Source organism: Megalobrama amblycephala, unplaced genomic scaffold, assembly GCF_018812025.1.
Source record: "Megalobrama amblycephala isolate DHTTF-2021 unplaced genomic scaffold, ASM1881202v1 scaffold426, whole genome shotgun sequence".
Classification (NCBI taxonomy): Eukaryota; Metazoa; Chordata; class Actinopteri; order Cypriniformes; family Xenocyprididae; genus Megalobrama; species Megalobrama amblycephala.
In genome coordinates, this window is record NW_025953373.1 from 173,276 (window position 1) to 185,601 (window position 12,326).

A 12,326-nucleotide genomic window follows, 5' to 3' on the forward strand; every position below is an offset into this window, starting at 1 on the left:
ATTTGTTACATTTATATAGCACTTTTTCTTGGCCCTCAAAGTGCTTTACATGTAAGAAGGGAATCTCCTTAACCACCACCAACATGCAGCATCAACCTCAATGATGCAACAAAAGACATATTGCGCCAGAATGCCCACCACACACCAGCTTATTGGTGGAGTGTGATGAAGCTAATCAGTATTTATATGGGGATGATTTGGAGGCCATGATGATTGACAGAGGCCAATTTGGCCAGGATGCCGGGATTACACCCCTACTCTTTAACCTGGCATACAAATAACACATTATCCATTTATATTTTAACATCCGTTAAAGGATTGTTAGGCTGCATAAATTAGGTCAGCCGTTACGTCATAAGAAGAATGGAATCTACGCTAATATTAGCCTCTCTGTTTATCCCAAGGTTTTCCGTAGACAGCCGGATCCGGGCGGTATCCAGATCAGATGGAGGACCTGCACCTAGACATGACCACAACACATCTGTGAAGTGTCAGCTAGTTTGTCTCAACTATCCCCTGTGAAGACCTCATCGACACGACAGCCATTGACACAGATCGTCAACAAAACCGTTTCCATATCGGAGTGATAATCTGATCTTCAACCAGATGGAACTGGATTAAATATTTTGACTGTTTCCAATCCTAATCTGATTTATGACCTGTAACGCTGCCTGAATCACGATCATGCACTGTTCGTTGTTGACCAGAGGAGAACTGGCCCCCTGACTGAGCCTAGTTTCTCCCAAGGTTTTTTTTTCTCCATTTTTGTCACCTGATGGAGTTTGGGTTCCTTGCCGCTGTTGCCTCTGGCATGCTTAGTTGGGGACACTTGACATTCAACTTGATATTCAACAATGTTTTTGATCTGCCTCCATTGACACCATTCTATGTAAACTGAACTGAGCTGGACAATGACATCACTGCTTTATCCAGAGCTGCTGTATAGATAAATGAACCAAATTATTAACTAATAATTTTTACAATGGAATGAATCAATACTGAACTTAAGCTGGACAATGACACCATTTTCTTCTAGAGCTGCTGTGTAGCCAAAATTATTTTCCTGTTATCATTGAAAAGCTGCTTTGACACAATCTGCATTGTAAAAAGTGCTATATAAATAAAGGTGACTTGACTCTTTTTCAAAGGACATCCTGGAATTTTTAATCAGAGAGTCAGGACCTCGGTTTAACGTCTCATCCGAAGGACGGTGCTGTAACGTGGTCAGTAGATGTGGGAAGAAGGAGGCGGGAACCGGCGAACATTCAACGTAACTTTAATGTAAAATAAACAAAGAACAAAACGAAAGTAATGCCGGCAGACCCTCGCGGACGTCTGCCGGCCACACAAACATAATAAAACATAACGTAAAGTCCAGGCCTGGTCCTCTCTCGTCCTTCACTGTAGTCGCTCCTCCTTTTATGCTCCCGGAGCTCCTCCGTGAGGGACTCAAGGCCGGTGCGCCTCCCAGGTGAAGCTCATTAACACTCGCGCCACCGGCCTCGCGCCGTTCCCTCACGGCTCTCGCCCGCCCTGGTCGCCACAGGTGCTTTTTGACAATATACTGTCCTCATCACTATACTGGGGCTTTAGGACCCACACAGACCACAAGGAGAGCACCCCCTGCTGGCCTCACTAACACCTCTTCCAGCAGCAACCTAGTTTTCCCAGGAGGTCTCCCATCAAGGTACTAACCAGGCTTAACAGTGCTTAGCTTCAGTGGGCAACCAGTCTTGGGCTACACGGTGATAACTGCTTAGTCAATTATCATTCAATCAATCAATCACTTTAAAGCTGCAGTCCGTAACTTTTTTTGGTTAAAAATTATCCAAAATCAATTTGAGCAAGTACATAACCAGCCAGTGTTCAAAACTATCTCATTATCTTAGCTCGGTTCACAACGGTAAGCTTGTAATAATGTTTTATAATAAGAGCGACATGGTGGATTTCCGCGCGAAATTTGATCATGCACCAGGCTAATCGGTTTTATCACGTGAGGATTCTGCTGGTAGCGGATCATTTATAGCCTGTTCTCAATGCAGTTAAAATAATTAAACTTATCATTTTGATGGTGAATTGTAATCCAGAAAGGTCCAAATGACAATCATCAGTGACAACTGGAGATTCACCCATAAGCAAAAGACTTTGGACTGTTGAGTGGCTACAGCAATTGAAATCTACAGGTAACACTAATATACACTTAATCATAGTAATGCTGATGTTGTTAACATTGACGATTTGAGAACAAAGTATAACAGTAATAATAATTTGCATGGTTTAGCATGATCCGAGCTAAGCGATCGTTAGATTTAAATCATCATTGGCAGCTCAATTTATTGTAGGCCTAATGCTTTTTTCTTCAGTTGGTCAGAACAAAAGTGGCAGACATGTTACTTGTTCAGATGATATTTTCCAGTGAAAATTCTTATATTGGTCATACTTTCAAGACGTAGAATCTGTGATTCTGAAGTGCAGTATCCACACCGGTGCGGTGACTGACAGCAAGCATTAGATTCATCTGCGCTGACAAGCTGTGCCGAGGCACAACGCACGTACAGATAACTGTTCCGCATATGACTGCAATTGCAGGTTTCAAACAAGAGATGGCGACAAAGAGGAAAAATTGCGGACTGCAGCTTTAATCATATAACCATTTGTTATTTAATCATACACAGCCACGCACCTCCTCTCTTCATTCTCTCCCCTCACTGGGACAGAAGTATCTAAACTTCTCCAGTCATCCCATCCCCTCACACCTTCTACAAGCCATCGCTCCTACACTTTTACCAGCACTTACACACATTATCAATACATCTCTCCACACTGGCATTTTCCCTAACACATTCAAACAGGCTCGGGTAACACCACTGCTTAAAAAACCCACATTAAACATGTCACTTGTAGACAGCTACAGACCTGTCTCTCTCCTATCATTCATAGCAAAAACACTTGAACGAGTTGTTTTCAACCAGGTGCATCTTTCCTCTCACAGAGCAATCAATTGGACGTCAATCAATCTGGTTTCAAGAGTGGCCACTCAACCGAGACTGCACTACTGTCGGTCACAGAATCCTTGCAGATTGCAAAGGCTGATTCATCAGTTCTCCTTCTGCTTGATCTATCTGCTTCCTTTGACACGGTGAATCATCAGATCCTTCTGTCCACCCTCTCATCACTGGGCATCACAGGTAACTCCACTTCACTGGTTTGAATCCTATCTCACAGGAAGGTCTTTCAGGGTTGCCCAGAGAGGGGAGGTATCCAAAGCTCATCAACTGACCACGGGGGTTCCTCTGGGTTCAGTTTTTAGACCCCTCCTCTTCTCCATTTACACTACATCACTTGGTCCCATCATATAGGCACATGGTTTCTCCTATCATTGCTATGCTGTTGACACTCAACTCTTCCTTTCATTCCATCCAGATGATCCCACAGTAGCTGCACGAATCTCAAGCTGTCTGGCGGACATCTCAGCATAGATGAAAGAACATCATCTGCAGCTCAACCTGGCAAAGACTGAGCTTCTCATCTTCCTTGCCAATTTGACTCTAAAGCTTTGATTTCACCATCCAGCTAGGTACATCCTCAATTACCCCATTAAATTCGGCCAAAAATCTTGGAGTAATCCTTGATGACCAACTGACCTTCAAAGCCCACATTGCAAAGACAGCTCGGTCATGCAGATTTGAACTACACAACATCAGGAAATCAGGCCCTTTCTAACAGAACATGCAACAACTTCTCATCCAGGCCCTGGTCATTTCTAGGCTTGATTACTGCAATGCTCTTCTGGCTGGACTGCCATCATGCACAATCAAACCTCTACAATTGATTCAGAACACTGCAGCATGTCTCGTCTTTAACGAGCCCAAAAGAGCCCACATCACATCTTTCTTCATCTCTCTGCACTGGCTACCACTTGCTGCTCACATCAAATTCAAGGCATTGATGCTTGCTTACAGATCTACCACAGGCTCAACACCCTCCTACTTCCACTCACTCTTACAAGTCTACACTCCTACCAGAAGCCTACGCTCATTAAAGGAGCGAAGGCTCTTAGTACCATCACAGAGAGGCACGAAATCACTCTCCAACATTCTCGTTCACTGTTCCTTGCTGGTGGAACGATCTTCCTGCCGTCATCTGGAATGCAGAATCCCTGGCAATATTCAAAAACAGCTGAAAACTCCTCTCTTTCGTGAGCACTTAACCTCTCTATTGTAACTTATGATACTCTGAGCACTGCCTAAAACTTGTACTGTGAGCACTTCTTGTATCTATTTGCCTCATGATGACTCGCTTGTTGTATTACTCACTTGTAAGTTGCTTTGGATAAAAGCGTCTGCCAAATGAATAAATGTAAATGTCATATAAATAAAAATTCCTCGCTCTTACTAGCTACTGGCTAGTGTTGGTTAACCCCTTAGCATTTCACTGTACCGCCCACATTTTTATTTTTATTATTTATTTATTTATTTATTTATTAGGTGTTTTAGGCTAATTTTACAGGAATGCTAAGGGGTTAATCTTATGACTATGTGGTTTCAAGGAATATTTGTCTTCAAGATTTAGGGGTAAGAGACTGTCTCCATTTTAAGGTTTTTACTATAACTGGACCATGTTGTGAAGCAGTAATACTTAAGTGTGTTAAGAAATAGAGTTGGGCGACGTCTACCAAATTGGCATCAGACAATGTCTTCAGTAAAACATTGTGATGGGGGGGAAGGGGGTTGGTTTGTGTTTGAGCGTTAAGCTCAACTTTCATTGGAACGAAATAAAAACGCTCGCTTTGCTCCACAACAGTGGACACGCACCATTAATGTGCCGCATGTCTGGAAAAAGAGAGAGTGCACAAGGAGCTGAAAGGGCTTGAATGAAGCATGCCTGGCTTTAGATAAAACTACTAGAGGATATAGTGCTAAAATATCATTACCACAAACAATCCTGAGTGCTTATGTTGTTATCCGCACCGATGTTTTAACGCGCTGCTCACTTCAAGTAGAAACAGTAAAATGGTGCTACCGTTTGGTCTCGCGGTCCGGATGGGGGTCCAGATTCGGGGTCCGGATTCGGGGTCCGAATGCTGAATATCAGTGGTTTAGTTTGTGTAAAATATCTAGTAGCCAATAATTTGTTTGCCTTTTTTTGCACAATAAAAAAATTCTACTTACGAAAAAAACGGAACTGGTTCGTTCCGTAAGTTGAATAGGAAAGGCGCAGGACAAAAATGCTTACGCTGTATGAAGAATACGGAAGGAGGAATGGCGAAGCACTTGCAAGGCGATCATTTGTGTTTATAAAGCATATACATTTTTTTAAAGAAAATTACCAATCGTTTCGCTAGATAAGACACTTATTCCTCGTCTGGTATCGTTTAAAGCCCTTTGAAGCTACACTGAAACTAATTTTGACCTTCAACCGTTTGGAGTCCTTTGAAGTCCACTATAAGGAGAATGTTTTCATCAAAAAACTTGTTGAAAAACATTTATTACTTACCCTCATGTCGTTCTACAACCATAAGACCTTTGTTCATCTTGGAACACAAATTAAGATATTGTTGATGAAATCCGATGGCTCAGTTCGGCCTCTATTGAGAGCAAAGCCATTCAAACTCCCAAGGTCCATAAAGCTACTAAAAACATATTTGAAACTGGTTCATGTGAGTTCAGTGGTTCTATCTTAATGTTATAAGGCGACAAGAATACTTTTTGCCTCACTTGGCCTCACTGAGCCATCCGATTTCATCAACAATATCTTCATTTGTGTTCAGAAGATGAAGGAAGGTCTAACGGGTGTAGAACGACATGAGGGTGAGTAATAAATAACATTTTCATTTTTGAGTGAACTAACCCTTTAAGTGAGCTTTTATCAGGGGCGTTTCCTCCGAGGAGGCAAGGGAGGCAGTGTCTCCTCAAAAAAAAAAAAAAAAAAAAAAAAAAAAACCTGGATGAGAAAATAATCGATATTACTAAAATATAAAAATGCAAATACTACAAACTGTGATATAAAGTGTTGTGTTTTTTTTAAATAAAGTAACACTGCCCAACAGTGACACCTGCAGGTAAAGTTACAGCAAGAGGCATACCTCCTCTCCCCTCATTGACTTATAACAGAGCCCCAAAACGTGCAGTGGGTTTAGTATGGGGGCATTTATGTTCCATTATTCTAAATAAATAGACTATGACCCACAAATAAATGTTAAAAGATTCCCAAAAAATAATCATATGCACAAATAAAAAGAATGGGATTCACAAAAATATGTTAGGAGTTTCACAGAAATTAATTACATTCACAAAAAAATAAAAAGATGATTTGCTAATAAAAAAAAAAACATTCACAAATATGTTTTTATGTCACAAGCACAACTCTGCCTGGCATTCATTTGTGAATTGCTTTCTGTACATTTGTGAACTGTAGCATGCATTTGTGGATCTCTTCTTGCACATTTATGGATTTTGAAAAAATTCTAAGTCAAGACTGCAGACAAATCCACATATAGGTCAACTCCACCCACCGACTACTCAAGCCAATCATATAACGGCCAGATTGTGCTGACCAATCGCAGCATGTTCTCTCGACAACCAATCACGTTTTGGAGGAACAGATTTGCACCCCTGAAAGAAGCACTGTACTCTATTGGAGCTTTGTTCGAACTGATCTGAAGTGCTGTTTGGGTGATTAAAATACCCCATTTTCAAAAAAGATTTTTGGAGTATAATGTTTCTTTATATTGCCATCAGGATCAGTGAATCAGGATAAATGACTATGCATGAATTATGATCATTCACAGATCCCGACCCTTGTTATAACACCTCCTCTACCTGATGTGAGCAGCGCAGCACGGCGTGATGCAGCAAATAGAAGGCATCATAATCATTATAAACAAACGGATCACATTATTATGGTCCATATAAATGCAGCTAGTGATACTGTCTACAACCAGCGTGGCACGACATCACTGGCAGTAAACGGACCCGTTCGACTACCAAAGTACAGTATTCCACAGTTGCATAATACCATGTATAATACCAAATATGATCCCGAATGACCATCACTGATGTAACAGTACAATTCAACAACCGGTCACACATAAAAAAAAAAGAACTCAGGTAAGCTATATCTTCTCTACAAACAATGGTAACATTAAAATGTTTAATTAATGGTTAAAATATTACTTATAGGCCTAATGTTTAATAGCTGGCTTGCTGCTCATATCCGTCATTAAAATGTTTGACTGTTGGCTGATGTGTGATGACAGTTTCATCTATTTCACGAACTCGCATCTTTATCAAAAGGTTGAATCCAAGTAGTTAAGTTAATAGCTTATTGACGCTTTCTGTTCTATCTTCATTAATGTGATGTTTCCATAACGCATCTGTATCCATAGTGTTGTCCCCATAACAGAGAGCACCATTTCTCTGGCATTTTCAAATGGAGCATAGTTTGGCCTGGTTTGAAACACAATCTAATGGTCTAACGCAGAGATGCCCAAACTAGGGCCCGCGGTAACCTTTGATTTGGCCCACCGTACCGTCCGAGGAGAGAGAGAGAGAGAGAGAGAGAGAGAGAGAGAGAAAGAGGGTGATACCTTCGACACAGATTGTCATTTCTAATTTGACATAATTTTGTTTGTTTTATTGTTGAACTACAACAGAGTAAACTGAAATTAAATGTTTAAATTAAATGTAAATTAATAAAAAAAAATATTGTAAATGCGCAATTCAAGGTGCAGCACTGCGTGCTTTGCGACACATGACGTCAATTAACGTCAACAAATTAAACGCAATAATAGAGAAATCAAGGCAGTGGCACACAGACAAGAGAAATTTTAAAAAAGCTTGACAAGATCAGTTTTTATTCACAGAAGTCAAATCAAAGGCAGTGTGTCTAGTTTGCAAACAGTCTGTTGCTGTTTTAAAAGAGTACAATATCCGTCGTCATTACGAAACAAAACATTCTGCAGCTTTCTCAAAGTACAGCGGCGAGGCGCGATTAATATCAGGATTAGGCTATACAGGATGCTGTTCCGTTTGCTGGACTTCGATTCTGAACAGAGCAGCGTTGCTACGTCCTTCATCAGCACAAGATTAAGTCGCCACACGGGCCAGTAATATCAGATTTCCGCTCTAATTGCTAAAAGTGGAAGATGCCTTCGCTACTGGAGAGTTCCTTATATTGGCATCGTCTTGCAGTGGCTGCAGCAAGCACGTGGTTGTCCTTCTCAAGGATCACGAACAATAACAGATTCTCACAAATTAGCTCATGTCATAGAAATTACTGTTGAGCTGCACGACGCATAGAGGAACATGGCTCAAGACATCGAAGCGCTTTAAGTTAATCAAGGCAAAGGAACACAGTGCGTTCTCTGCCTAATTCATATAGCCTGTGACGAGAGCACCGACATATCCGATTCCGCACAGCTGTTGGTATTTTTGCGTGGAGTAAATGAAACTTTTGATGTGACACTAAGTAATGCTAGTCAGCTGGCATCGTGAGACCCTTTCATCCTGGTACTACTAACACGCCGAAACACAGCAACTAGAATTCTCAATATTTTAATGCAATGTTGTAGAGAGTGTATGGAATGTAAAAACGAATTAAGTGGGATTGAAGATGGCCGGCAGTGGTACAACTGAATGGAGCGCCGGCTAACTGGTAGGGAGGAAATCTGGCCTTGCTGCACTGTTGTCTAACAGCACCACAGTCCCAGACATATTGTAAATGTTGGAGGAAAAGTTGTTAAGTACCACTGCATTTTACATCAAGAACAACTATGTGCTTAAATCTGTCGCGCAGCTCTGACCGGTCACAAATGTGATGGCGATAGAATACAGTGACGTCAAAATTGTCAACAATGGATACGCTCCAAGGCGCTTTCTCACCGACAGTTCAAGACACTGATGGATGAGATGGATGCGCAATATGGTGATGTGTTGTACCACTAGGAGGTCAGATGGCTCAGCCGTGGAAAAGTTCTCAGGAGTTCTCAGATTTTTTGATTTGCGTGATGAGATCAGAGTTTTTCAGGAAAGCAAGGATGGTAACATTCAAGTGCCCACAGATAAGAAATGGCTCTCTGACCTGGCTTTCCTTGTGGATGTAACAGAGTTGCTCAATATTTTGAATGTTCAGCTCCAGGGAAAGGACCAGATTATCACCCAGCTTTTTGATCACGTCAGAGCCTTCAAACAAAAACTACTGCTGCTCAGAAGACATCTCTCAGCAGGTAACAGTAACATTTACAGTTATAATATTCAGGATATTTTGTGCAATTATAATTATATTATTATTAATTATATTTAGAATTATATGTGGAGTTTACATTTATATTCAGTCATGTCAGCATTTGTATTTTTGTTGTACATCAAGCTGATAAAATTTGCTTAAAATTAGCTAGTTTCTTAAATTGTCATGAAATAATAATTTTCTTCTTTTTTCAGTTATTTATTCTATTTTTTCTCCCTCTGTTTTACATCCCTGTCCTTGTCTCACACTGTTCTCTCTGTTTCTCATCCCACATGCAGGAAATTTAGTTCATTTTCCCTGTCTTGGAGAGGTAGGCATGGTGAAAGAGAAGGTCCATGAGTATGATGCTGTTCTCTGCAACCTTATTCAGGAGTTTGACAGCCGCTTTGAGGACTTCAGACACAGCACTGCTGACTTTGAGTTGTTTGCTCAACCCTTCACCATCAGTGTGGATGCAGTCAGAGATGATCTTCAGATGGAACTGAGCTTCAGTGTGATTCAGAACTGAAACACAAGTTCACATCCCTTCCCTTGACAGACTTCTACAAATGTGTCCCAGCTAACAGGTACCCAAAGATGTGTAAGCAGGCACAAGTGATGCTGTCTCTGTTTGGCAATACCTACCTCTGCGAGCAGACTTTCAGTCTGATGAACTTGAACAAGAGTAAACTAAGAAGCCAAATAACTGACTCTCACCTACATAATATTTGTCTTTGTTTGTAAGTCAGCTACAGCCCAATCTTGAAAAACTTCTGAAAAATAAGGACCAGCTTCATATCTCTCATTAGGTCACTGACATTGCAACCACATGGTTTTATTATTGATTGTGTATTTGGCATTGAACTGTATTGTACATTGAACACTTGGGGATTGTTGCCCATTTAATTGTTCATTAAAATGCAACACTTTACAAATAAAACTGCATTAGTTAATCAGATTAAAGTTGTTTTATATTTATTTTAAATATTATGAAATAAATAAACCCATAGCAACTTTAATGTAATATAGTTTGATTTATGATGCAAAATTTACTTTTGGCCCACGGCTCTCAATCAAGTTTGATTTTTGGCCCTTCATAGGAAAAAGTTTGGGCACCCCTGGTCTAACGAAATCTAAATTTTAAACATCTTTTTACCGTACTAATGCAGGACAAGACCACCCACGATTGTAAAGCAAAATGTGATTGGTTGTAGTGAATACATGCCGCAATTGGTCAGCACAATGTGGCTGATATCTGATTGGCTTGAGTAGTCGGTGGGTGGAGTCGACCTCTTTGTGGATTTGTCTGCAGTCTTGATGCTAGAACGGTTTCAAAATCTATAAATTTGTGAGGTGATTCACAAATGCGCAGGAAGAGATCCACAAATGCATGCAGAGATCCACAAATGATCATAATCTATTTATCTGGAATAATGGAACAATTCTCCATATCGCCATAGTTTAGTGGGGGGTATGAATGAGGAAAAGTCATGTGAGAGGAGGCCATGTCTCCATTGCGCTATGATTGGATATGATCGGTTATGATTGGATATGATTGGTTTGTGCGATAAATCTCGCCTTTTGTTTACATGCATGTTCCGCGTTCGAAAAACAGCCTGAATGAAGACAATGATGGTGTTAATGGGAAGCCTAATTAAAAAGTAAGTAAACAACTCAGCCACTTGGATATCATTGCTTTGTCACGTCAAAATCAAACTTAGAATGGCCTGAAAACATGATGACTGAGCAATCAGCTTGGTGAAATTAAAGATACATCTTCGTGTCTATGAGTACGTACAAGCTTGATGAGTGCTGAAAATAAGATTACTATTAAGAAGAAAAGCTGAATATTAGCTCACAAATATATATTGTATAAATTATTATTGCCTTTAGTTATTATTTTGGAATAAATGTAGAAATGCATAAAAACACTAACTTGATGAGATGTATACTTGGTTTTAATAGATATAACATTACATACACTGTGTGCAGAATTATTAGGCAAGTTGATTTTCTGATCATTTTTTCCCCCAAGCACAATTTACCAATTCCAAACCACATCAACCTTAATAACTATTATTAATTTTGTATTTAATCATTTATACGTTATATATAATTGTTCATGAAGGCTGGGAATGAAATACACCTTAAATTCAGGTGTGCATAATTATTAGGCAGGATTTCTTTTAAAGGCAAAATGAGCCAAAAAAAAAAAAAGAGATTTAACTCAGACTGAAAAGTAAAAAATTATTAAATGCTCATGAGAAGGATGCAATACTGATGCAATACTAGAAATTAAGGCATGACCACTGGACAGCAAAATGCTCATTGGGTCAGCAGGGTAAGACAAAAACAGGTGGAAAAGAAACGACACATGTTAACTGCAAAATAATTAAGAATTAAGGTGAACAAGTGTAAAACCATCAGGAACCCTTTAGTCTCCAACGCCACCATTTCCAGAACTGCAAGGTGTCAGGATCTCAGAGACTTAAGTTAGGTAAAGAATCCTAAAAAATGCCCCCCACTTAAGAATCACAAACTGAAGTAGGGCTACACGATTCTTGCTAAAATGTGAATCACAATTCTCTCACACCATTCTCATTTTAAACATTTACTGCAAAAAAAAAGAGAAAAAAAAAAGAAAAAAAAGTGCCGTCTACACAGGATGTTCGTTTATAATAAAGTGCTGGACTAAAAAGTAACAAAGATAGTCTCTTTTCCCTATTTCAGACCCCTTAAAGTGAATAACTTAAAATCGGTAAGCTGTTGAACATAAACAATAGAATGTTAACAATAATAAATTAAAAATATATGACGGGCCAAAGCCCGGAGGCACCGCCACCCCGGTGGCTTCAGAGCAACTGTGCGTGGCGGGCAATGGGCATTTAGAACAATTAAACATAAAAGGACTATGTCAAATTCACACCACATTTACCGCAGCAGCTGATGCTCCTATGATCACAAACCACAACAGCCACATCCATGAGATCGTTTAAATTGAGATGACTTTCATGTCATAGAATGTCGTAAGTCAATTTCAAATGAATGCTGAATATCATCTTAATCTGCCATGTCTGTGTTTTTTCTCAGACAACCTCTAT

The 12,326-nt window shown here is 39.9% G+C and overlaps 1 protein-coding gene across 1 annotated transcript in view; it reads right to left on the reverse strand.

Annotated features, from left to right (window-relative positions):
• The window catches only part of LOC125261539 (DNA polymerase zeta catalytic subunit-like), a 99,669-nt gene that overhangs the window by 55,620 nt on the left and 31,723 nt on the right, over positions 1–12,326 (reverse strand).